Source organism: Bos javanicus, chromosome X (assembly GCF_032452875.1).
Source record: "Bos javanicus breed banteng chromosome X, ARS-OSU_banteng_1.0, whole genome shotgun sequence".
NCBI classification, from domain to species: domain Eukaryota; kingdom Metazoa; phylum Chordata; class Mammalia; order Artiodactyla; family Bovidae; genus Bos; species Bos javanicus.
In genome coordinates, this window is record NC_083897.1 from 126,632,680 (window position 1) to 126,659,170 (window position 26,491).

Sequence of the window (26,491 nt, forward strand, 5' to 3'; positions counted from 1 at the left end):
ATGGTTACCTCGGTATTGCTGTCAGTGCTCCTCTTGACTTTCATGCAAACAGCCTGTGATAAGGACCTAAAAAGGGAGATGCTGTAAAGGATTTAGAATCAGTTATCACAACATCCTCATTATATTTGGCTCTGACCTGTTAGTTTAAATTTAATATATTACAAGCAAATATACTATGATAGATAAAATTGATTTTTTTCCTTATTTGAAACTGAGTTAATTTGCTTGATATAATAAAGTTTTGTTATTATTATTATTATCTTTCTAGGCTTCAGCCCAAGGTGTAATTTGAAAAGAATAATAGCAAAAAAACCTAACCTCACTCACCCATATTCACATGTTTTAGTGACTGCAAGCCATCAGTACATATTCCAGAATATCCTGGACTCAACTGTTTTGTGGCTGGTCATTTGAAGCTATGGGAAAAAACAGGAATCTTCTACTGGCTAACAACATTTAATAAGTGAGTAGACTTGGGATTAAAAAAAAAAAGCATCAGAAAAGCAGTAACAGGGGTAAAGAATTAGAAGAATGGCATATATAAGAAGATAGAAGTGCATGATGATGTTATTCAAGGTGGTGATCAAAGGTGGTGACTGGTGGTGACTGGCTCAGCAAGCCCCAAAAGTCCTGAAATGAAAAAAGGAAACTTTACTGAAGCAGCAAGAAATACAACAGCACTGCAGTAAAGGAAGATAGTCCTAGGACCCTAAACTCTTATCCCTCAAAGGCCAAAGCTCTGATCTAACTTCAGTAGCCATTGCTGAGCTCTTCGTATGTACCTAGCACGGTCATTGGCGCTGGAGTACAAAGATGAATAGGTCAGTGACCCAATTCTCAAACTGCTCACAGTTTCTAGAAGCATTCTTCACTCTGCATAGGGGTGGAGAATGCTAGGAGAGGGTGTTGGAACAGATGGTCCTTCTCACCTTCAGGAAGTAAACACGCTCTTGGCCTATGTCTGTGTTTGTGGAGGAGAAAGGGATGAGGAGGGCAGAGAAGGAGCACAGTGACAACAAAAGACGCGGGGTCTGTGGGAAAGGCGGCCCACCTAGAGTCTTCCAGGAGCTCTCTGGCTGGACTGGGGAGGGGTATATTAATTTTCCATGGAATCGCTTCAGTCTTTCAGCCTGAGGTCCTGCAGTGATTGGACATGAATGGATACCCACGCGCTGAATCACCAGGGAAAGATTCAGTTACAGGCAGTGCCTGCTGTTTCCAAGGACAATATAAAGTAGATAGAAGTGTTTATGAACCAACATCTAGAACAAAATGCCTCCCAATGAGGGACTGGTTCAAATCCACTGTGGCACATATAAAGGGTATCCATCTGTATTTGGTGACATAGAAATATGCTTGTGATACATCAGTTCAGTTCAGTTATTCAGTTGTGTCCGACTCTTCGTGACATAGTTTAGTGGAAAAAAAGATTTTTAAAGTCCTTTGGCTCTGAAATAATTCTCCTTCTCCTCCTCTTTCCTCTTCCCCTCCTTCTCACTCTCTCCCTTTTTCCAGTTGGGGAGATAGTCACCAAAATATTAACAGTAGTTATCTAAGAGATTTATTCCTGAAAGCTTTTGGGAAACCAAGATTTTATTTCTTTTAAATAATTGGTGAACAGAACAAATGCCGGAGAGATACAAGTTTAGGGTATAATATTGCTCATCCCTGTTCAGACAGAGTGCTGAGTGATAGGCCTGGATCTTTCACAGGCCCTAGGTTTATTTAATATTCATTCTCAGGGGGAGGAAAAGCTGAACATACAAATCAAAGACGGAAGAAATGATTTTTAAAAAGCTATAGGGTCCCTTTTAGATCACTAGTGAAAGCTATCTGAATAATATAAACACACACAGAACTCATACAGCTTGTAATTTGTCAGGTCTGTAAGCATTTCCTAAATATCTGGTGGAGCAGTTTTCAGTAAGGGAAATTATATGCAGATGGATAGTATGTTGTTTGGGTTATAATTAACTGGTAACTGTCAGGAGTGAAAATGTTATGTCTGTGTTAACAGAGGTAACAGAGTAACATAAGAACAAGCATTTTTATTTCTGCTTATTGAGCAAAATACACCAAAGTAAGTTGTACTTTCCTAAGGGAATTCGATGTACACATACTCAGATTGGTAGTCTCCAAACAAAAGCAATATGCTATGGTGCAGAGAACTTGTCTTTGGTAAAGGACAGCATAGGTTAGAGTTATGGTTGGGCCATTGAGCCATGATGCTTGACCTGAGCCAGTGTTCTTGACTCTTGTATACTTACCTCCCTACCTGGAAAATGGGGAAACATCAGTAACAGGAAGCTGGTAATGTCTTGAGCATACAATTGACTCTTCCTAAACATGGTTTCCAATATTATGACAATGTCACTACTTGCTCAAGGAGACACAGCAAAGGAAACAGTTCACCACCCAAGAGGCTGGAAATGATCATTCTCACATATTTGATATGCAGAATTTCTTCTATTGTTCTTGGATAGAAAATTCTTACTTTGTTACAATTCAGTAGGATACCTTTCATGTTCATTTCTTAAGGAATTACCCACAAGGACATAAGTGTAAAAAGTCAGAATACTATTTTCATATGATCAGCTAATTCTACAGGGAACAAGAAATAAATGGTGAAACCGAAGTGCAGGCAATGCCCCCGGTTCTGGTTGTGTTGTCGTTTCTGGTATCCATTCTGGTTATTGTTTTAGCTCATGGCCCTTTGAATATAGACAGCACTGTGAGCAGCTTTTCAACTAGTATTTTCTTTATCACATCCCTCAATTATATAAAATTCAGTGATAGTAGTTGAGAGTTATTTCCAAACTTCTATTTAAAAGGCCACATCATGAATGGTATGTCTGGAATATTAACTACATTTGAAGTTGCTCTAACTCTGAGGAAATAAATTAGCAGGAATACCAAAAGTTCTTCCCAACCCAGGGATCGAACCTGAGTCTCCTGTGTCTCTTGCATTGGCAGGCAGATTCTTTACCACTAGCACCACCAGGAAGCCAATAATTCTACTCACATCCATTTTATCATAAGAAGTTTTACTTGAAATTAAAGAGATGCAGTCACCTATCACAGAATTCAATGGAGTGAGTACAAGTTTGTTCTAATTGTAGATGACATTTGCCCCAGTATAATGCTAACACAGCTTGAAAAAATCATAAAATCTCTTTTTTTAAGTTACCTCTTTTTTAATGTTAATTTTTTTACCTTTTTTTAATGTTACATTTTTTTAATGTTTTATTAATGCATCATCTTGATTATCATGTGCTCTTAGGAGAATCACAGTCCTGTGCTAAGTTTCTTCTCAGTAGCATTCTATATGCTTCCAGAATTTTTAAATAATTGGGATAAAATGTGTATTGAGTATCTGTAATATTCAAAGCCTAGCATACATGTATGGAGAAGGCAATGGCACCCCATTCCAGTACTCTTGCCTGGAAAATCCCATGGACAGAGGAGCCTGGTAGGCTGCAGTCCATGGGGTCGCTAAGAGTCAGACACGACTAAGCGACTTCACTTTCACTTTTCACTTTCATGCATTGGAGAAGGAAATGGCAAACCACTCCAGTGTTCTTGCCTGGAGAATCCCAGGGACGGGGGAGCCTGGTGGGCTGTCATCTCTGGGGTCGCACAGAGTTGGACATGACTGAAGCGACTTAGCAGCAGCAGCAGCACACATGTAAACATATGGCATGATATCCATACCACACAATATTATTCAGCCATAAAAAAGAATGAAGTACTGGCAAGTGCTGCAGCATGGATGAACCTTGAAAACATGATGCTAACTGAAAGAAGCCAGATACAAAAGACCACATATTGTATGATTCCCTTTTCAAAATGCCCAGAATAACCAAATCCATAGGGACAGAAATTAAATTCCTGGTTGCCGGGATGTGGGAGAGAGAAGCATGGGGAGGGACTGCTAATGGGTTTGGGGTTTCTATGAAGAGGGTGATGGAAATGTTCTGGAATTAGATCAGTGGTGACAGTTGTACAACCGTTTGACTATACTGAAAGCCGCTCAGTTGTAAACTTTCAAGTGGTGAATTTCATGGCAAGTGAATTATATCTCAATCTGAAAAGAAGACATATCAAGAATATATACATGCCATTGGTCTCTCCCCTTAAGAAGCTTACCCCACCTTTATACAGTATATAAAATACAGAACCAGGAAAGGTTAAACACAGTGCAGTGGTATGGAGTTAAAGTATGTAAGAGTTGCCCCATGAGATACAGTTGATGGTGACGACAGCAATGATGATGAAACTAAAGTTTATTAAATGTCATCCGATGTTCTAGCATTTAACATGTTTAAATAATAGTTGATTACCTTCCACATGCCAGGCATGTTCTACATTCATGGAGTGTATCAGTACACAAAAGGCAGAGATCCCTGTTCACAATCTCACAGACAGCAATATGAACAACAGATATGATAAATAAAAGATATGTTAAAAGATGAGAAGGGCTAAGGAAAAGGAAATACAGAGCTGGCTAAAGGGCATTAAAATGCTGAGTTGTAAGGTACAATAGGGTCGTCAGTTTTAAAACCTGAGCATCTCTTGGGGGAGAGCCAACACAAAGGCACCAACATGGCATGTTGGGGAACTGGCAGGAGGCCAGTGCTGCTGGCATAGTGTGAGGTCGAGGCTGGAGTATAAGACGAGGTCCAAGAGGTGACAGACATCTTGTCGTGCTTCCATGCTTAGCAATTAAATGTACAATTCCTTACCTGAAGTAACTGCTGTCATTTACCGTGAATCAGAGGCTTTGGAAAAAGGTAGAAGGGTGTCTGGACTTTGGGAATGCAGAGGATTTGGATAGATGTAAAGGCTATTCCATCACAGGGCTTTGTCATTGGAAACAGCAGAAATGGAAAAATGCAGAGGGCTCTTGGGTATGCAGAAGAAGACCAACTGGGCAGGAGCAGGGATTTTAGATTGAAAAATAGCGATGCAAGTGGCCAGTGGGAAGAGAGAGACCTGGATGCCAGGGCAAGGAATGTGAGTTGTGTACAGTTGGCAGCAGCGAAGCATTACACGTTTGCTCTCACCCTGCTTGCTTTCTTGGGTTTCTAACATGAAAGTTTGTCAGGAACGAGGAAGTTGAAGTGGGAAGTGGTTGGCTGACTTGGCCATCTTTACATCACAATGAAAGCTAGAGTAGACCAGACCCCTGGGTACCCGCCCTGTCCCAGGCACTCCTGACCTATTAGCTCACAGATAAATGTAATATCTGAAAGGGCCCCAGACCAAATAATATTATGGAAAAAAACAATAACATTCTGGGAACATCTTAATTTAAAAAGTAAAAGTCTGTAATCTTTCCTATAAAATACAGAATTGCATTTAATAAGGGCTGCCACAGAATATTCTCCAGCCAAACCTAGAGCTATTCAAAAATGCCCTTGCTTAGTCAGAAATAAAAGCTACTTAATGAAAGGTCTATAAAAAGAATTTTAATAACTTTATTGTCCTAGCAGTTACATATCATAAAGTTTACCTGTTTAGAGTGTACAGCTGAGTGGGCTTTAGTATATTTTTGTATCTTTATAAAGTTTGTAACCATCCCCACAATCTAGTTTCAAAACATTTTCATCACCTGAAAAGAAATCCCATACTCATTAGCAATTGCCCCCTATTTCCCTTTGCCCAAGCCCTAAACACCTACCAATCTGCTTTCTGTCTTGATGGGTTTGTGTATCCTGGACATTTCATATAACTGGTATCATACAGTATGTGTTGGAAAATGGATCTTGCTAGCAGGGTTTCTCAGTGTCAGCATCCTTGGCATTTGGACTACATCATTCTTTGCTGTGGGTCCGTCCTGTGCAAGTAACATGTTAGCAGGATCCCGGCCTCTATCCTCCAGATGCCAGAACCACCTCCTCTCCCAGTGATAACAACCAAAAATGTCTCCGGACATGGCCGTATGTTCCCTGGGGAGGAAGGGGAACAACAGTTCTCCCAGTTGAGAACCACAAATCTATACTTACCTAAGAATTGAGCTGAGTGTAGAGGTGTAGGAAGTGGCGTGGATGCCTGCACCCAGCCTCTGTGGTGGAAAAACCACTGTTTCAGGGCCTTTGACAATCTGAATGATGAACCCCGAGTTTTAAAATTCTGTGATTTCTTTTAGAAAAGTGAAGAGATGAATAGGGGAAATGAGTTACTTAGATAAAAATTACAATTGAAAAAAATATCTGATGGGAAAAACCACCCACTTTTCGGAGTATTAAAAAAGATTAAAATTGTTATTTAAAAAAGAAAATGGTATGTCCCAGTGCTCTTCACCTTCAGTATGCAGATTTGGAATCATGGTCCCAATAATTTAAAATGTATATCAATTTGGATTTGGCGTGTTCTATGCTACAAATGTCGGAGAAGGTTATGGCACCCCACTCCAGTACTCTTGCCTGGAAAGTCCCATGGACCGAGGAGCCTGGTAGGCTGCAGTCCGTGAGGTCGCTAAGAGTCGGACACGACTGAGCGACTTCACTTTGACTTTTCACTTTCATGCATTGGAGAAGGAAATGGCAACCCACTCCAGTGTTCTTGCCTGAAGAATCCCAGGGACGGGGGAGCCTGGTGGGCTGCTGTCTCTGGGGTCGCACAGAGTCGGACATGACTGAAGCGACTTAGCAGCAGCAGCAGCAGCATGGTACAACTGTAACACTGTATCAATCGTTCTCAAAGAGTTATGCTTAACTCAGCTTTAAAATTCTACTGCAGATTATAAGTACCCCTTGAGCAGCAAAAAGAAGCATGAGATTTGATTTAAACCGTGGATAATGAAAACAAGCGGGCAATTGCAATTTAATCATATCCTACTAATCTAACAGTCTAAGGAATGAAGAAAGAGGAAACACGTAAGCTTCAAAAATGTGTACACTTCAGAAAGTCAGTTTATAAGCGTGACCTCTTTTCTGTGAGTGGACGAGGTCCTCCTCCTCCCTGTAACCCATTTAAAAATGAATGCTAGTTCTCAAGATCTGCCCTGGTCAGAGTGGGAATCTTAAAGTTATGCAGATAATAATTGGCCCATTTCCTGCTCTCAATTTTAAAGAAGTGTTTTCTCAAACTGCCTGAGTCTGTGTAACCTTGACTGTCTAGGACTTGATGCCCTGTGTATGGCAGTGCTCTCAGACTCTTCCCACTCAGTTCTTTATAGAATTGTTATGAGGATTAAATGAAATAATGTCAATCAAGCACGTGGACTAGTGTTTAAGCCTGTTAAGCACTTAACAAACTGCTAGCTCATATATACACATTAGCTGAAACATCTGAAACCATAACATGGTTGAATACCACCTTGTGGTCAACCTTCTAGTAAAAGTGCACACACTGAAACCAAGTGTCAACAAAAAAATAGTCACAACCTAGGACTTGACAGTTATGTTCTATTAGATGGGAATTTTTAGGACTTCGAGACCTGGAGACAGCATCTCAAGTAATCCCAAGAGAACTGTTCCCAGGAGGCGGGGAAAGGAGTCAGTCAGGTTATATAGAAGTTTGCAATAGGGCCAGATAGTCGGAACATCAAAAGATTATTGTTAATTAAGGAAAACCAGATATCTGAAGTTAAGGAATTTAGCGCTTTTCTATATGTGGGTAGATGTGAGACTCTGGGTTCCCTGAAATTATTCCTTTCCTATGCATCTCAGCCTGGGGCTGATGGCTGCCGCTGCCACTTCTTCACCCATCCTACCCCCACCCCTACCCCGACCCCACTCCTCAGTGCTTTCCGGGCTCAGAAATTCACATTTGGAAGGCCAGAATCAACAATGGCTGTGACATCCTTATTTATTGATATGGCAGGAAATACTCCATTTCACATAAGTCATATTGGGTCCCTTTCCAAAATGCTTCTTGAAGGGCCACATCTGATTCTTTTACAATATAAATTCAGGAGAAATTTGTTTCAGTGCAGACTATAGTTTAGAGCCACTTGGGTAGCTTTTAAATAACACTCTGTGTCCCGTTCCACCTAGCTTCTCATGTAATTGGTTTGAGCAATGGCTCCAATTCATCATGGTTTTGAATCACCTGGGGAGCTTTTACAACTATAGATGGCCAGGTGCCACCTCTAGAAATTCTGTTTCAGTTGAATATAACATGCAACCAGAGTTGAACTCCATGAGACACAATCTAGTTTACCTTATGAACTGTTAATATATGTCTCATAGACATTTACTGTGTATGAAAAGCTGTAGTTCTATCAACTTTACCCAAATCAATGGTTCTTTCTTTCAAGTGAAGTTCCATTCAGTGCCATGAGTGGAATTAAGTACACTCAGCACAGTGGCATTTGCAATTGGTTATAAAATAGGAGTGTCAGTACACACTGCTATATTTAAAATGGAGAACCAACAAGGACCAGCTGTACAGCACAGAGAACTCTGCTCAGTGTTATGTGGCAGCCTGGATGAGAGGGGAGTTTGGGGGAGAATGGATACATGTGTATGTATGGCTGAGTCCCCTTGCTGTCCGCCTGAAACCATCACAATGTTGTTTATCAGCTATACTCCGACACAAAATTAAAAGTTTAAAAAACACGTGGCGGATGCATGTTGATGTATGGCAAAACCAATACAATATTGTAAAGTAAAAAAATAAAAATAAAAAACAATAGGAGTATTGGACCCACTGAGTTTTAGCATGATGGCAAACCCACGGTGGGCACTCAGAAAACATTTGTTGACGATGGTTCAAGGAAAAAGTGTTTTCCATGGTCTGTTGGTTTATCTACAAGTGAGTATTTCATTTCAAACAGATTCTCTCACAGAGTCCGCATGAGGCTGCTAAAATGTTGATTCAATGAGTGAGTGAATTTCATGAACCACCCATCTGGGTAGGTTACTTTGGGTGTAGCTGTTTTGATTTTTCCTTCCTCTGAATATACAGTTTTGTTCATGTAATCAAACAAATCCAATTGTTTTCTCGTTTTGTAGACACATTCTTTGTGTGGCCAAGAATCCCGTTTGTGGTGGCCACACCACAACTAGATTTGGATGTGGAGCAGCCCAGCAAACAAGTGTAAATTTGAATCAATTGTTAAGATTGCCAGCAACAAACCAACAGTGACCACCCTCACTGGATTCAATTAGGAGCCCTGCAGGCAAGGCACTAGGTTTATCTCATTAGCATCGCCTTCATCTAGCAAAACCCCGTACTTCCCACGTGATGACATAATAACCGGCTCAAATGTAAGGCGTATCTTGTTCATCTTAATTTTCTCTATGCCCTTCTTCTCTGAGTACAAACATAATACATGTTAGTAAATAAACTCAAACAATATTGAAATACATTAGGCAGAATGTCAAAATCCCTAAGAAGCCCCTCCTCAAGCAAAAGTTACTATTAACCATTTGCGAATATCCTTCTGCTTTTTCTGTGCTTACACTCAAACGTGTTTCCTATAAAATTTATGATAGACATCATGCCGTTCTGCAACTTCCTTGTTTGCCTTTATATAGCGTGGACATTTTCCCAAGTTTATGAGTGCTACTTCATTTTTCTTAATGGCTGCATAGAATTCCATTTACTATATATCCCATTTTGTAGTTTATGTAGCTAGTTACCCACCGATGGATATTTAGGTTGCTGATGTTTATATATGTATGTATGTGTATATATATATATATATATAGAGAGAGAGAGAGAGAGAGAGAAAGAGAGAGAGAATAGAAGCGTGTGTGTGAGTGCTAAGTTGCTTCAGTCGTATCTGACTCTTTGCAACCCCATGGACTCTAGCCCGCCAAGCTCCTCTGTCCATGGGATTCCCCAGACAAGAATACTGGAGTAGATTGCCATGCCTCCTCCAGGGGATCTTCCTAACCCAGGGATCAAACCTGCCTCTGCTGCGGTTCCTGCATTGCAGGCAGATTCTTTACTGCCGAGTCACTGGGGAAGCCCCTATAAAATAGAACACACATGTAGAAAAGGGCACCTATCGTACATAAGCTTACAACTTCATGTTTCCCCAAAGTGAACACACCTATACCATATGAGGAAACATGACCAGCACCCTGGGCTCCCCTTGAACTCCCTTCCAGTCACTTCTCCCCTACAGTAACTCCTGATTTGTCTTTTTACAGCACAGATTTGCCTATTATGCTTTGCATTTAGGGTTTTATACAGTATGTTCTCTTTTGTGTCAGGCTTCTTTTGCTCAGAATGATGTCTGTGGAATTCATCCATATTGTTGTAGGTGGTTGAAGTTTGTTTATTCATTCTCATTGCTACACAGCATTCCATTGTGTGGATATATTTACCACAATTTATCCATTCTACTTTGATGAGTATCTGTGTACTTTACAGACTTTGATTGTTGCAAATAACGCTGCTATGAACAGTCTTGCGTGCATGTTTTGGTGAACATAGGCTAGCATTACTGTTATGGAGTTTGTTTTTTGCTATCAGAGTTGATGTTGAGGTGAACATCTTTGTAAATGTATCTTGCCCATTCCGTATTTCTGCAAAATACATTTTTAGAAATAGAATTGCAGGGTCGAATGGTATGCCCAATTGTATTCTGAGTAGATATTACAGAAACTGCTCTCCAAAAGTATTTTAACTACATCCCAAGCAGCCCAGTTGTGGCTGCATCCCTTTGCTATCTCCATTGCCTGTGACACAGACACTGCTGTTGCGTCTTCTGGACTATAAGGACAAGGCTAATGAAAAGCAAATCTTCATGCCCTGGTGGGCTACTGCTCTTCCCACGTGGCCATTGAAGGACAAAAGTAAAATAATGTAGTATTCCAGGATGGCAGGGCAGAGTGTGAAAGTACCAGCTGAAACTAGTTAGTAAATCGATGCTATGAGAAGATGCACCAAATGGACCCTGTGATTCTAAGTGGCCCCATCCCTGGTTGAGATAACCTCATTTCCCAGATACAGACTCTAACCTAGAAATGAGAAGGCGCGTGTCCTACCAACAATTAGCACACCCTGGCCTGAGGAGGCATTTGGTTTGGGTAGTGTTTCCTAATCCTGGAGCTCTTGACACTTCGAGCGGAATCTCCCTTTGTTTGGGGGCTGTCCTGGGTCCTCTAGGATGTCTAGCAGCATCCCTGGCCTCTGCCCACTAGATGCCAGTAGCACTCCACCCCTCAGTTGTGACAACCAGCAGTGCCTCTGCGTATGGCCAAAGGTCTGAGCAGGTACAGCCACCCCCAGTTGAGAACCACTGGGCTACTGCTTACAAGCCCCTTGGCTCTAAGTCAGATTACGTGGGGACTGACTCCACCACTTCCTGTCACTTGACCTTGGACAGAGTACTCAAATTCTCTGTGCCACGGTTGGCTCATCTGTAAAAACAGAGATATTAATAGTAATACTTAACTTAATCGGGTGTTGTAAAGATTAAATGAGATTCCTCACATGAAGCATGTAGCACAGACTTTGGCACAAAAGAAGCATTCTGAGTCGTTAGCTTTATCAGTTGTAATCTTTATTATTATTATTTAAAAACCTAGGTGGTGGAAAAAAGTATTCACTTTCTGGAAAAGGATGTGGATAATGTGTATCTGAAAAACATCAAAGGACAGTGCTCTTGGAACAGGCAGTGGGAAATGTGGAGAAAGCATTATTTAAGTGCTATGAAGGAAAACAGCAGCATTTGGTCGTACCTCTGTTCCTTCTCAAATTAGCCTTTATGGGAACCAGAGTTTGTGGAAAATGGACTCTGGCAGCAGAGTTAGGCATTTTGAGGAACATACTCAGTCACCGTGGGGGAAGTATTTTACTGCGTTCCTCTGGTTAATGAAATTAGTAAATTTTCAATAGTTTGTTGAACCCTTTTATTTTAAATAATAAAATTCAGTTCAGTGCTAAGGCAGCCATGTTGTTTTTGCTATTATTGAGGAGAGATTTTGATGTTATAAGCTTTGTTGGGGTGAGTCTCTCCTCATAGTCCGGATTCCAGGGAACGTTGTCTTGTCAGTGGGACAGAGTGGCTTTTTGAACAGGGTTCTAGATGAGGGCTGTGAGGCCTGGGCTGAGTCTTTGTGTTGCCAAAGTGCCATCTTGGCTAGTCACTTCTTTCCTCTCGGTCTCAGGTTCTCAGCTGAGCAGGTAGGATTAGCTCAGCATTTCCCAGCTCTGTTCAGAGGAATCTGAGGGGCGTGAAGACATGTTCTGAAAAGAAAAAAAGAAAAAGGCGAGATTGTAGCAAGTGCATTTAGAAGATACTCTGAGTTACAATGCTCCCTCTTCAGGACTTCCCAAGTTTTCCTTAGTTATAGTAATCTTGACTCTTTAAGATGGGGCTCACATGAACAACTTTCTCGAAGTTACTTGATCATGGAACAGTTTGGGAAATCCGTCATTAAATAGTCTAGGAGTCCCTTGTAAGGCATAGACATTTTCTGACTCCCCCTGGATTCCTTTTCTATTGCTGCTGTAACAAATTACCACAAAATCAATGGCTTACAATGATACACGCATTATCTTACAGCTCTAGGTTAGAACCTGACACAGGTCACAATGGACTAAAATCAAAATGTCCACAGGGCTGCATTACTTCAGGAGGCTCAAGAGGAGAATCCATTTCTTTGCCTTTTTTAGTTTTTAGGAGCCACCCACATTCCTAGGCTCATGGAACCCTGTCTCCAACTTCATAGCCAACAAGACTGAATCTTTCTGACCAATTTTCCATAGTCGTATCTCTATCACTGTGAAATTTGCTGGAAAATGTGCTTATATTTCAAAGGCCCAGGTATTTATATAGGGCCCATTTGGGTAATCCAGGGCCTCTCTACATCTCAAAGTCATTACTTTACTTACATCAGCAAAGTCTCTTTTGCCATGGCAACATAAGTTGAACCTTGAACAATGCAAGGGTGGGCATCAGGGGCAGTGACCCCCTGCACAGTTGAACATCCACATCCAACTTACCGTAGCCCTCCGTAAATGCAATTCCTCTGCATCTATGCTTCCATATCAATGAACTGCAGATCATGTAGTACTGTAGTATTTACTTTTGGGAAAAAAATCTGCATGTTAGTGAATCTGTGCAGTTCAAACCTGTGTTGTTCAAGGATCAACTGTATTTCCAGGTTTCAGGGATTAGGGTGTGAACATCTTTGGGGAGGCCATTATTCTGCCAGCCACATTATCTGTCTAGTGGTTTCTCCATTTCTCGACAATAGAGGCTGTGAGGGACTGTTCTGTAGAGCCAAAAAGAAGCTCATTGAGTCAGAAATAAAGCTTGATTATCTTTCTTATTTATTTGCTTCTGGTCCTATTAAATGTTGCAGGATGGAATGACTACCTTGCAAGAGGTACTAAGCTCTTCTGGCCTTTCCTCACCCAAAGAACAATAAAATCAAAGAACACAAGGGCAATTAAAACAAGGCTAATGAACAGTTCTGTGCAGTTATTTTGTTTTTAGCTTCTCTCCTTATATAGACAAGAATATCTCCTTGAAAGGAACTAGACTCTGAACTGTACTTTATTTTTTTAAACACGTAAAATTGCCAGGCTAGATATCAACACTTAGTCATTGGAATTAAAATGTGAGCATAAAGGGATTAAGACTTTACTTGCTCTTTTTGATAGAGCCATTACCTGGCTCAGTTTCTAAAAAAAAATTAACACTCCAAATGTTTAAATTCTTCAAGCCACTCATGATCATCAGCCTGTGAAAAGAAAATAAATTGAAGAATTGTATTCCTTCTCACTGTTTAGTTAAAGCTCCAAAGCTAATCTATATGAAGTGGAAGTACTATATAGGTTTGCTTGTACTTGATATTTTTTTCACATGAAAGGAATGAACTGAAAAATGAGTTTTGCACTAAAAATATTTTGAAGTGTTGGTGTTTGAACTCATGTTGTTTAAGTTTTTGTTGTTGCCTTTGTTTGGCTATTTGTAGTGTTATCATTGGAGAAGGCAATGTCACCCCACTCCAGTACTCTTGCCTGGAAAGTCCCACGGACGGAGGAGCCTGGTGGGCTGCAGTCCATGGGGTCGCTAAGGGTCGGACAGGACTGAGTGACTTCACTTTCACTTTTCACTTTCATGCATTGGAGAAGGAAATGGCAACCCACTCCATCGTTCTTGCCTGGAGAATCCCAGGGACGGGGGAGCCTGGTGGGCTGCTGTCTATGGGGTCGCACAGAATCGGACACGACTGAAGTGACTTAGCAGCAGCAGCAGCAGTGTTATCATATAATCTAGTAATTCCACTCCTAGGCATGTACTCAAGAGAATTGAAAACATATTAACATGAATACTTTTACATGTACAGCTCTATTCAAAATGGCAAAAAGTGAAAGCAACCCAAATATCCATCAATTGATGAATGGTTAAACAATATTTGGTATATTCATATAGTGAATGTTATTCAGCCATAAGAAGGAATGAAGTACTAATGCGTGCTACAGTATGGATGAACCCTGGAAACATGCTACGAGAAGGAAACCAGAAACAAAAGGCCACATTTTGTATAATTCCACTTAAGTTAAAAGTCAAAAATTGGTAAATGTATGGAGACATAGAGTAGGTTAGTGGTGGTCAGGGCCAGAGATGAAGGGGGAATGGAGAGTGACTGCTAATGGGTATAGAGTTTCTTCTGGGGGTGATTAGAATATTATAGAATTAGATAATGGTAATGGTTGCATGTATCTGTGAACATACTAAAAAAAAAAAACACTGACTCATATAGTGTAAAATTATAATTTTTATGGTATGTAAATTGTATCTTTAAAATTGTATCAAAACTTTGGGTCTCTCGTCTGACATGTAAAAAGCTTGGAAGACACCCCTCCACCTAACAAGTACAAGTCTGACAAACTGAAAAGTCAACAACTCTGCTTAGATCCATAAGAGAAGGAAAGTCAGAGGGTGCACTGATGCCTCTAAAAATTGGAGAGATCAACAGGTGAATACTGAGAATCATAACTTATTGAAGCAACAGTCTCTAAGGGAACCAGTGCTGGAGTGGGGAAACCTGAACTGCATTGACGAATTGCTGGAGACTCAGTGTGAATAACTCTGAGAGTTGAAAACCTCAGGGAAACCCAATCATCAGAAGGCCCCCACACTTTTGTAAGTTTTACCTCCTGAATCTCTACCAGATGATGTGATCATTCAACCATTCACAGATGATGTGATCATCTACATAGAAAATCTAAAATGATCAACAAAAATCCTGAAACTAATAAGCAATTATAGCAAGGTTGTAGGACACAAGGTTAATATACAAAATCACTTTCCTATATACAAGCATTCAACAAGTAGAATTTAAACTTATACCATAATACCGTTTATATTAGTACCCCGCAAAATGAAGTACTTAGGTATAAATGTAACCAAATTTGTACACCATCTATATGAGGAAAACTACACAACTTCAACGAATAAAAACAAGGAAGAATTAAATAAATGGAGATATTCTGCATGTTTATGGATAAGAAGACTCAGCGGTGTCAAGATGTCAGTTCTTCTCAACTTGATCTACACATTCAAGGGAATTCCAGTCAAAATCCAAGCAGGTCATTTTTGTGGATACTGGCAAACTGATTCTAGCATTTATGTGTGGGAACAAGAGACCCAGAACAGCCAACACAATTGAAGGGGAACAAAGTTGGAGGACTGACACTATCTGACTTCAAGACTTAGTATAAAATGGCAGTCATCAAGACAGTGTGGTATTGGCACTGCTGCTGCTGCTGCTGCTGCTAAGTCGCTGCAGTCGTGTCCGACTCTGTGTGACCCCATAGATGGCAGCTCACCAGGCTCCCCCGTCCCTGGGATTCTCCAGGCAAGAACACTGGAGTGGGCTGCCACTTCCTTCTCCAATGCATGAAAGTGAAAAGTGAAAGTGAAGTCGCTCAGTCATGTCCGACTCTTAGGGACCCCATGGACTGCAGCCCACCAGGCTCCTCCGTCCATGGGATTTTTCCAGGCAAGAGTACTGGAGTGGGGTGCCATTGCCTTCTCCAGTATTGGCACAAGAACAGACAAATAGATCAATGGAACAGAATAAAGAGCCCAGAAGTAGACCCACACAAATACAGTCAATTGATCTCTCCCACAAGAGCAAAGGCCAGACAATGGAGCAAAGTTTGTCTCTTCAACAAATGGTGCTGGAACAATTGGACATCAACAAACGAAACAATGACTCTAATCACAGACCTTACACTGTTCACAAAAATTAACTCAAGGTGGATCACAGACCTCAATGTAAAATGCAAAACTGTAAAACCCCTAGAAGGTAACACAGGAGAAAACCCACATGACCTTGGGTATGCTGATATAACAACAGAGGCATGACTTCATTAAAATTAAAAAATCTCTGCCCAGTGAAAGACAATGTCAAGAGAATGAGAAAATAAGTCACAGACTGGGAGAAAATATTTGCTAAAGACACATCTGGTAAAAGGTTGGTGTCTAAAGTATACAAAGATCTCTTAAGACTCAGCAATAAGAAAACAAACAACCTTGTTGAAAAGCAGCCAAAGACCATAACAGACACTCCACCAAAGCAGATCTACAGATGGCAAATAAGCCCATGAAAAGATGCTCCACGTAATGTGTGATCAGGGATATGGAAATTAAAACAGCAATGAGATAGTACTATACACTTACTATAGTGGTCCAGATCCACAACAGTAACAACAGCAGGTGCTGGGGAGCGACAAGAACTCTCATACATTGCTGGTGAGAATACCAAACAGTACAGCAACTTTGAAAGGTAGTTTGACAGTTTCTACCAAACTAAATACACTCTTCCCATATGATTCAGTTACCCTTTTAAAGGTGCTGAAACTTATAGCCACATGAAAATCTGCACATGGATGTTCATTCATAATCACCAAACCTTGGAAGCAATCAAAGTGTCCTTCAGATGGTGAATGGATTAATAAACTCTGGGACGTCCAGACAATAGACTATTAGAGCCAAAAAGAAATGATCTATCAAGCTGTGAAAAGACATGAAGAAACTTGAATGCATAGTAGAAAAGACCAATCAGAAATGACTATGTACTGCATGATTCCAACTAGATGACGTTCTGGAAAAGGCAAAACCATGGAAACAATGAGAAAATCGGTGATTGCCAGAGGTAAGGGAAGCGAGAGATGGATAGGTAGAGCACAGAGGATTTTTAGGGCAATGAAACGACTGTAGGTGATACTATAATTGTGAATACATGTCATTACACATCTGTCCAGACCAGCAGAACATACGACATCACACATGAACCCTAATGTAAACTATGGACTTAGCCTGATGGTGACACATCAGGGTAGGTTTGTCGGTTCTAACAAATGTGCCCCTCTGCTGGGGATGTTGGGAAGGGGGGAGGCTGTGCTTGAGTAGGGGCAGGAGTTGTATGGGAGTCTCTGAACCTTCTACTCGGGTTTGCTAGGAAACTGAAACTGCTCTAAGAAATAAAGTCTATTAAAAATGCATCCATTTGTTTTACCTCTCCAAGCCCCAGTAATATTTTACTATAATTTACTTTTTAGACTTCAGTTTCTGTACATTTCATTGCTCAAAGGAAGCATTTGTTCCTTATGTCAAAGCAGAAGTATTTAGACAGGCCTGTGAAACACTTTTTATCATTTTAAACATAGTATATTGAAGAGAAAACATTTCTGGAAGAAAAAAAAGCCTGAAACATGGCAACTAAAAAGTCAGCTCTGTGCCAGTAAGTGCAGATGGCTTGTTTTTATGTCATACCTGGCATTTTGTGTTGTTCTGCAAATTAAGTTGACCCTTTTAGATGCTTTCACACTTAATAGTAAAAGCCAGAAAGTAAGACTTTTTTCATTTTTATTGGAAGTGATGTTAGCTACTTTAGAACAAGTGTCCTAAATATAAGTATGGCCTGCCAGTCTTGTTGTTTTGCTAATGGACACAAAATAGTTTTCAGTTTAGACTCAGAAGTGTACTTTCCCAAAAGCTTTCTTTCAATCAACAAATGTGCAAAAGCACAAAATGTAAGTGCTATTTCTTCGAAATGCCACATCTATGTGCAATCTAGGCAGAGTGAAAAGGCCCAAATATAAAGAGTCAAATAGATTTCCTACGTCTAAATGTCAAGAAATTAGCTAAAATGTGATGGGCTGGGTGGTGTGATAGTTGCAGAAGAGGGAGGCAGCCTATGAAGTTAGAGTTTTCTGGGAAAATATCTGACATTTAGACATTCCCCATCCTCTCTTCCCTCCCTCCACAGTGAGACATCACAAGTTATTCCCTACGTAGCTCCAGGGTCTAGGTCGTTTGGGGCCTCAAAAGAGACATAAAGGGAAACTACGCTATTGAGCAATCTATAGATTCATCTGCTTATACATACGTACATGTTGCAATGGGAGTTGTAAAAAGATGTGATTCCTTTGCAACTCTGTCATTTCCTGTGCTGCATGTCTGGTGATTTATTTTCAGTGAGTCCAGAACAGGACCAACTAACTTTTTCTGTGAAGTTGTAAATATTAGTCATTGAAAGTCATATATCTCTAGTGCAACCACTCAACTCTGCCATTCTATCAGTCATGGCCCTAGACAAGGTGGAAATGAATGGACCTTGCTGGGCTCTAGTTTACAAAAGCTAGTAGGGGCTGGATGTAGCCAGGGCTGTAGTCCGTCCACCTGTCCTCTAGATTGATAGTTGCCACCTCAAGGTCAAGTCATGCCTGAATCAATGCTAGGAGTAATTTATTCTTGATATCGGATAATTTAGAAACTTCAGAATTTTATTTTGTAAGAAAAATAAATGAGAGAGGATTTGAGATCAGCCTCGAGTGCCCTCACACAGTCATTCTGATGTACTTTTGGAGTCATACCGCCCATACTTTGAGAGAAAAGTTTGGTACTCACAGGGAGGTAGCGGAGTGGGGTGGTTAAGACCCCAAACTCTGGGGTTAAGGCTCATGAATTTGAATCCCAGCTCAGTCACTTACAGTCTATTTCCTGGGACAAGTTAATTGCCTAGTGCTTGATTTCTTTATCTGTGAAATGAATACATATTAATATACATTACCTCATAAAATTGTTTAATGATTAAAACAAGGAATACATAATTAAGGCTAGGAATAATGATGGCAATAGGTGGCATTAGTGGTAAAGAACCCACCTGCCAATGCAGGAGACATAAGAGATGTGGATTTGATCCCTGAGTCAGGAAGATGCCCTGGAGAAGGAAATGGCAGCCTACTCCAGTAGTCTTGCCCAGAGAATCCCATGGGCAGTGGTACCTGGTGGGCTACAGTCCACAGGGCCGCAAAGAATCAGACACAACTGAAGCGACTTAGCACACACACACATATTTACATCCACAAGAAATGTTAGTTATTCCTCACCTATCTAAATTCCCTGGGGATAGTGCATAGTTCCCTGCTTATCTTATCTGTGCTGTGAGTCACTGACAAGCAATCCTTACCATTGATAGTTGTGTGGACTACAAACTCTGATGATGCTAACAGATTGTCATTTTAGGTTTTCTTACATTAAAATGTTTTTCTACCCATAGACAGATACTTAACAAGGAAGAAGGCAGGAAAACTCAGTGTAGAAAATCAATCAATAGTGTTTGTAATTGAAAATAATATTGGAACATGTTGTTAGACTACATTGAGAAAGCTCTACAAAGGGATAATGTGCCTGGAGATTGTACAGTATACTTCTGATGTTGATATCACTGAACCCTGGAATTCTGAGTCTTATAATTTTTATGAATAAATTGTTTATCTGTGTTTATTAGCACATATTTCCTTGTCCCATTAATATTAACTGGTGGTATGGAAATCAATCAAAGTGAAGACTCATTAGAATAAATAAGTTCAATATTTTTTGAAAATCACAGAATCATATTATTTTTCCTTGTAAGAATTTTCCAAATTGTCTTCATATTGCCACATTAATTAATCACTTATTGGAACATGCTTTTATGAATTCCATGACTTCCTCCCAAAAGTTTGTCCTGCTATTTGCTTTACTCACCACAAAATGGCAGGGCAGGGTGTCAAAATCTGGGGTAGGAGAGTGTGTGTGTAGCACATGTCTCATTCATCATGCATATTTTACATGCATTGCTCAATCCTCCCCACAGGACTATTTTTTTAATTAAAGTATAGTGGGCTTACCTGGTGGCTCAGATGGTAAAGAATCCACCTGCAATGCGGGAGATCCAGGTTAGATCCCTGGGTTGGGAAGATCTTCTGGAGGAGAGCACAGCAACTCACTCCAGTATTCTTGCCTAGAGAATCCCATGGACAGAGGAGCCTGGTGGGCTACTCTTGGGTCACAAAGAGTCGGATACAAGTGAGCAACTAACGCTTTCACATAGTTGCTGCACAATATTATATAAGTTGCAGGTGTACAATAGAGTGATTCACAATTTTAAAGATTGTACTCCATTTATAGTTATTACCAAAAAATTGGCTATATTCCTCTTGTTGTATAAAATATCCTTGCAGCTTATGTTATACCTAATAGTTTGTTTACTATTACTCCCCTACCTCTGTCTGGCTCCTTCCCCATCCCCTCTCCCCACTGGTAACCACTAACTTGTTCTCTAGGTCTCCCACAGGACTCTGTAACTGAGCCTTAGAATGGTTAGATACAGACATGGCTAGCTGTGGGCTGAGCTGGAATTCAGAGGGACCACAGAACCTGCCCTGCAACCACTGTGCTGTCATCCGCATCCCATTTGAAGGAAACAGTGGCAAATGAGCAGATAAGACCTGTTTATCACACCTCAAAGACGGTGGCTGCTTCACTGTGCTACCATTAAAAATATTCCTCATCATGTCCATGGCAGTAATCATAGAAAGTGGCATCTGGATCAAGCCTGTGCAAGGGAAAAAAAATTTAAATTATGGGTGCACAAATGTGGGAACTGAATTCTTACTCGGTAGCATTATTAGGTTCTATTTCTGCTGCCCCTGAGAGAGAAGGAAAGAGGATCAGAATCTACCCTTGGTATCAGGGAAATCTGGCAGGGTCAGTAAATAAAGGACTAGACAGTATACCTTTCATATGGCAATGTGGCAGGATGTGAGAAGGGAGAAGTGGGGACAGCAGGAAGAGAGGCAACGGTGCATGGCACACATTTAGTGGAATTAGAGAAAAAGTGGGAGGAATTTGCCACCACTGATGATTTCCTTAATCGCAGACCTTTGCAATGAATGATTCTCACCCTGAACCACACATTGGAGTCCCCTGGAGAATTGTGTAAGCCTGCCAGTACCTACACCCCAACCCTAAAGAGTCTCAGTGATTTGACCTCTTCCTTCACTGTCCAATACGATAGCCACTCGCCACAGTGGCTACTTACATTTATATCAATGAAGATGAAAGAAAATTAAAAGTTCAGTGACTGTCTGCTTAATCACATCTCAAGAGCTCATTAGCATGGGTGGCTAGTGGCCAGCATATCAGACAGTAGAAAAATTTCCATAATCACAGAAAAGTCTATTGGACCTCTCTGGTCTGGAGGTGGTCGAGGGCATGAGTATTTTTGAAAACTGCACCAAGTAATTCTTTTCTTTTTTTAATTGAGGTATACGCCAAGTAATTCTAATGTGCAGCCAGGTTAGAGAACGGCTGGTCCTTGTAGTGAAAGTCACTCAGTCGTGTCCGACTCTTTGCGACCCCATGGACTATACAGTTCATGGAATTCTCTAGGCCAGAATACTGGAGTGGGTAGCTGTTTCCTTTTCCAGGGATCTTCCCAACCCAGGGATAGAACCCAGATCTCCCGCATTGCAGGTGGTCCTTGTAGAGTTTGTTCTAAAATTTGTCACCATCTCCATCTGAACTGATTTTGCTTTTGTAGCAAATATCCCAAGAATATTATTAAAACTAGACTTTTTTTCTGCAGTCTAGTAACAGATGCATATACTTGAAAATGGATGCGAACATCTCACTATGCCCCTGAAGGTGTTTCTCCCAGTATAATATTGGATCCGACTCTCTGGGGAATCCACATTTATTGGACAAACTGAAGGACTGTCATAAAGAAAGCATCTCTAAGCACTGCTTGCTTTATTGCTCCTGTGGGAAATAAAGCCCACGGGCCCAAACCCAAAGAATGGACTTGGAGACACGAGGTGCAGTGGGAAGCGAGGCTTTAGTGATGGTCTTGCAAGATCGGGTGGCTGGTGGGCAGGCACACCCAGAGTGGTTACAATGGGTTTTTCATCAGGCACCCTAGCCCCTCCCCCAGTTCCTCCCTGGCTGAGTACTATGGGGTTAACAATCTTCCCGATATCACCTGGATTTATTATTCTCCTTGCACTCTTCTTCCCATTCTTATGTTTTGAATTCACCAATAGAATGAGCCCGAGTGAAAATCCTAGGCACTCCACTTTCCCTTTGTCTGGATTTTCCCCCACGAGGATCCTAATGGCTATCACATCAGCAGGCTGTCACTCTAGGCTAGTTGTCCTTGAAAGTGGACCACTTTGAGTTTTTATTTCTGACACTGCCTCAGTCCCTTTCTTTCAGTTGATGCCATGCGCAGAGCCTCCCTTTCCCACCACACTGTAGACCTCAATGTTTACTTCCTCTTGCTCTCCCGTCCTGTCTGTTGTGCACCAGTTTGCGTCATTCATCTTTCCTCAAACACCGCTTTCACTGTGTCACACCTTTACCCCAAAACTTGGCATGTGTGTTCCGCTTGTAAAGGATATGACCCGAGAGGCTTTCTAAAATGCCTGTTTCTCCTTCTTTCAGACACCAGTCCCCCACTCTTGCTCCCGGAGGTGATCTCCACCTCAGCTTTCTGTTTGTTTCCCCCAGCTGCCCTGCCTCTCTGTATGCACATTTCTGTCCCTTTGTTTCATAAAGGCTTTGGGAACTTGGCTGCCCTCCATGCATTTACCAGATTTCTCCCAGTTACAGAGGGGCCATCCAGTCCTGGTCGGGTGCTTTGTGCCATACTCACTTCGCGCACGTGTCTTCCAAGAGACTCATTGAAGAAAATGTCCCTGGCATGCTGTGATATAGCCTAAGGGCTAAACCCATTGCATTTGGAAACAGGCTGTCTGGGTGTGAATTCAAGCAAGTTACTTTCTTGTCTGCAAAAGGAGAACAATCCTAGTACCTGCCTCCTATGCTATGCTATGCTATGCTATGCTAAGCCACTTCAGTCGTGTCCGACTCCATGTGACCCCATAGACGGCAGCCCACCAGGCTCCCCCATCCCTGGGATTCTCCAGGCAAGAACACTGGAGTGGGTTGCCATTTCCTTCTCCAATGCAGGAAAGTGAAAAGTGAAAGTGAAGTTGCTCAGTCATGTCCGACTCTTAGCGACCCCATGGACTGCAGCCTACCACGCTCCTCTGTCCATGGGATTTTCCAGGCAAGAGTACTGGAGTGGGGTGCCAACCTGCCTCCTAGAGTATAGCAAATATTCTGTAAGCCCTAACTAAGTGTTGGGCTTCCCTTGTAGCTCAGTCAGTAAAGAATCTGCCTGCAATGCAGGAGACCTGGGTTCATTTCCTGGGTCAGGAAGATCCCCTGGAGAAGGAGATGGCAACCCACTCCTGTATTCTTACCTGGAGAATCCCATGGAAAGAGGAACCTGGCAGGCTACAGTCCATGGGGTTGCAAGAGTTCAACACGACTGAGCTACTAAACCACCACCACCGCCAGGTGTTAGAGACTCTTTGTTGTGGTTTTGATTGTTTCAGATTTGTGGCCTTTAGTAACTTTCCAGATATCTAATACTTGGCTTTGATGGTAGATATTTAGATCTGAAGGATCTGAAAGTTAGTCTGTCTGCAAGTGGGTGACAGTAGGAGCAAGAGAATACTAGAAATGAGACAAAGGTCAAGTGCTGGGAGTGAAGAGGGCAGATAAGTATTGTTAGGGAAGCAAATGATAGCCACGAGAGAATGCAGAATTGTCCTTCTGTGTTTTTACTTGTTGTTGTTTAGTCGCTCCGTCGTATCCCACTCATTCACTACCCCATGGACTGCAGCCCACCAGGCTCCTCCGTCCATGAGATTCTCCAAGCAAGAATACTGGAGGGGGTTGCCATTTCCTCCTCCAGGGGACCTTCCTGGCCCTGGGATAAAACCCATGCATTGCAGGTGGATTCTTTACCACTGAGCCACCAGGGAAGCCCAATATAAAGGTAGAGTCTGATAATGCAACTAAAAGATACCACATCTTCACTGTACTCTGTACAGTATCAGAAGGATTGAAATGTCCTTAACAATTTTTCACATTTTTTACATACCATCACAAAAAATACTAAGACCTCAAGTGCTAGTTCTATGTTACTGGTCAAAAGAGGGTAATTGGACCAGCAAAAGTTTGATCAGTGATAAATATGATCTAGATGAAATTTCACTATGCCATTGCATCATGTCAAGTCATAATCCTAAAAGAAGCATCACCTGTTTCTAAATATTTGCTATATATTATTTAAAACTATTTATTCTTTTGTTCCTAAAAGACTTTCTACATGTTCTGCAAAGTGACTTATAAAGAATAGTTTTTATTTTATCATCCGGTTGATCAGCTACTTTCTTTCCATGTGAAAATGTTGAAACTGAAGGAATGACCTGCCACGTGGATCAGTGGGGAGAGGTACATGAGAAGTTCCAGGGATAGGACTCCAGATTCAAACTGTTTAGAATTGTGATCTGTGTGTACGAAAGAAGTTTAAAAAGGTGAGGTTGATTGCCATATCACAAACATTCCCAAATCTCACCATAATGTTTGTTACTCACTCATATTGTTGGGCTTTCCTGGTGGCTGGAGACCTGGGTTCAATCCCTGAGTTGGGAAGATCCCCTGGAGAAGGAAAAGGCTACCCACTCCAGTATTCTTGCCTGAAGAACAGTCCGTGGGGTCACAAAGAGTCGGACACGACTGAGCACCTTTCTCTTTCACTTTCACTTTCGTATTGTCATAGTCTCTATGATTGGTAGGATGGCTGTGTTCCAAACAAGGATTCAAGGACCCAAGCTGTTTTTTCCTGTTGCTCCACTATCTTCAACACAAGAAGATATTGATTTGGTTATTCACTGCCTCAAAAAAAACCCCCGCCCTCCCTGCCCCCCAGCTTTGGTGGCCTAAAACAACCACTGCTTTATTCGCTGATGGTCCTGTAATCTGATCTGGGCTCAGCTGAACACTTCTGCTGGCCTTGACAGAGGTCACTCATAAGACTTCACTCAACTGGGAGGTTGTCTGGAAGCTGGATTGAGCTGAGACATTGGGACAGCTAAGCTCTTCTCACGCTCCATGTGGCCTCTCCAGGTGGTTTCTCCAGTAGAGTAGCCACAGTTATGACATGGTGGTTCAAGGGTCCCAAGAATGCAAAAGTGGAAATTGCCAGGACTTCTTAAGTCTTAGGTCCAGAATTATCTCACTGTCATTTCTGCCACGTTTGATTGGTTAAGGCAGATCCCAGAGGTGGTCAGAACTGAAGAGCAGGGGACGCTTGGGCATGAATATTGAGAAGTGTGGTCCATGCCTGGGATGACCTCATGTAGCTTTGAGAGATGTTGTCTCCAGGTTTTTATGCGCCAAGGCTAGAAATGAAGCCTGTCACTTCCTGCTACAGTCCATTGCTTAGAGTTTAGTCATATGACCTCTACTCTGTGCAAAGGAGACTGGGATGGGTCATCTAGCTGAGAGCCCATGAAGAGGTCTTTGTGCAGCCTGTGAGTCTTTTCCTCTGTTTCTATATCTCCATGACCACACCCATAATATGCAATTGTGGGAGTGAATGCATACCACATGTGTAGTGCATATCATCTAATATATGCTCAATATATTCAATTATTATTATTTTCTGTTTTGCAATGAATATTTGATTTTATTCTGTTTAAATCAGCACACATGGCAATGGATGCCATGCTGAGGAATCTGAACTTTATCCATGAGCTAAAGAGGAGACATCAAAGGGTTTTAAGCAAAACAGTGGTATCATCAGAAATGTGTTCACTCCAAAAGTTTGAAAGTGGTTCTATAATATTTTTGCCCTGAAAGTGCAAAATGTCCCTAGTGATATAAACAGTAATAATCCAGAATAAGAGTCAGGAGTAAATGCTTAATGGCTTAGATATTGAGGCTGTAAATTGTTGTTTGGTGTCCTTGGCTAATCAAGAGTTAAGTGGGTAAAAGATCACCGTGTTCCTGGCATTTTTTTTCTGGGTGGCAAAACTCTTCCACAGATTGGACCTTATGATTGCTTCCTGATACTTATTTCAAAGGCTGTTTGGGTGACTTTTTGGCCTCTTCTTGGTTCTACTTAAAGAGTATTTGAATCTTAAAGAAGATTCCTTATGTCACCCTTTGTTTTTCTGGCTTGAATGCATTTTCCCAAAGAATGCCAGAGATACTCAACTTCTCCATTATTTCTGCATATCCTCTCAAGGCTTGACTTGTTTCCACTGTTAAAACAAACTAGGAATTTCACAAAACATTGTCTCTTAAGATTACTTGAGATTAGCCACTTGAAGAAATGCTCACTTTCACATGAAACATTCATGGACCTGACAGTGTTGTCTCCAT

The 26,491-nt window shown here is 41.3% G+C and overlaps 1 protein-coding gene across 5 annotated transcripts in view; it reads left to right on the forward strand.

The window, feature by feature from the left end:
- The window catches only part of ARHGAP6 (Rho GTPase activating protein 6), a 541,668-nt gene that overhangs the window by 407,498 nt on the left and 107,679 nt on the right, over positions 1-26,491 (forward strand). For 2 of the 5 annotated variants that reach the window (XM_061407889.1, XM_061407891.1), the window contains exon 2: positions 347-463. The exons of the other annotated variants lie outside the window; for them this stretch is intronic. The gene's annotated coding sequence lies outside the window, so the exon portion shown is untranslated. The remainder of the gene's footprint in view (positions 1-346; positions 464-26,491) is intronic. 5 annotated transcript variants of the gene reach the window in all.